The sequence below is a fragment of the Lipotes vexillifer genome, unplaced genomic scaffold (assembly GCF_000442215.2).
Source record: "Lipotes vexillifer unplaced genomic scaffold, Lipotes_vexillifer_v1.1 scaffold407, whole genome shotgun sequence".
In the NCBI taxonomy this organism is placed as follows: Eukaryota; Metazoa; Chordata; class Mammalia; order Artiodactyla; family Lipotidae; genus Lipotes; species Lipotes vexillifer.
In genome coordinates, this window is record NW_006789795.1 from 688,775 (window position 1) to 690,312 (window position 1,538).

Below are 1,538 nucleotides of genomic sequence, written 5' to 3' on the forward strand. Positions count from 1 at the left end.
GGTATCAGTAAAATCTAATTAGCTCATGTCTCAGACTAAGAAAGTATTACTTTCTTGGGCCTATCTAATTTCTACTGGGCTTTTCCCAGTTTGAAACTGAGTCTTTGTTATTCCCTGAGGGTGTGGGCAAGTTCAGTACTCAATCACATATAATATTTTCCTCTGCTTTTATGCCACTTTTACCAGCATACTGACCTATTTTCTTCTGCCACCAGATTTAAGTTTCCAGGGTTAGATCCTGACTCCTACTTCTATGACACACTATTTTGTAAATCTGGTTTCACAACATCTCCCTTTCTTACCAAAATGTATTTATTTCTAAAATTGTCACAAAATCATTTAACAAAATTAAATGCAATGCACTCTTTAAAAAGAAACGTCAAATAAGACCTCTGGGGTACTGACAATGTTCTATTTTTCGAGCTGGGTAGTGGTGGAATGGGTGAGTCCTCTGTGATAGTTTATTGAGCTGTACATTCATGTTTTGTGCACTTCTCAGTATCAGATCTACTGCACAATAGATTTAAAGGTAAAATGAAAGAAACAGATAAAGGAAAAATGTCACGTATGTTCCTTTAGGAGGAGATACAACATTGCTGCAGTTTAACTCTTAAATGATGTTAGGACACTGATTTCAAAAATATTAGTATTCTTGCTTTAACCTTTGACACAGCTTTAAATCTATGACACAGAAGGCTCCACATCAATGCAGAGATTTGTTTCCATTCTTTTAAAATTCCATTCAAAGGAATAGCTCATTTCCAGAAGCTGATCTCAAAACAAGGCACAGAATTGTGGCACCATGTTATTTCAAACTGTTCCAGCAGGAGCTCAGGCTGGCATATAGTATTTCTCCTCCAAGTATTGCCCATGGTCACTGAGAAAGGTGGCTCTGGTTTGAGACAGGTACCTAAGAATAACACCATCTGCTTGAGGAGACTGTTGGTTTTGAATCTCCATGGCTTGCTAAAGACACCTGCAATGCTGATTCTGAAATCCAGTAAGATGATGTATATACAGCAAATGACAGCTGGCACTTGGCTGGTATCCTTCCTTGTAAATCTTTGTAAATCCTTCAACAATTTAACCATCCCCTTTGATCATGTTTTCATTTCATCTTGTAATGTTCTAACTTCTGTATTCACTGATCTCTAGCTTTTTACAGTTATGAGAAACTATATATTTGAAATGAAGCTAGCTTTTATAGAAGTGGCTACATTTCTTTAAATTTTCTTTCTTCCTTATCCTTTATTCACTTGCCTTGGCATACTTGACTTTTCTTTCTGAGAAAGTCATTTGGGAAAATAATATATGAGACTTTTCCTTTCATAATTTGATTTGTACCTATCACATTATATCTCCTGACACTTTACAACATGCAACTAACTTCCACTGATAATTAATGTTTGCACTCATCCCTTTTTATTAACATTTTGAATAGTGACCATGCTATAAGAACAAGAAACTGTATAGGCTGGACCATATAAGTGGAGTTTAGTGATGACTTTGTAAAAATGCTTACATCAGCAGGGATGGAG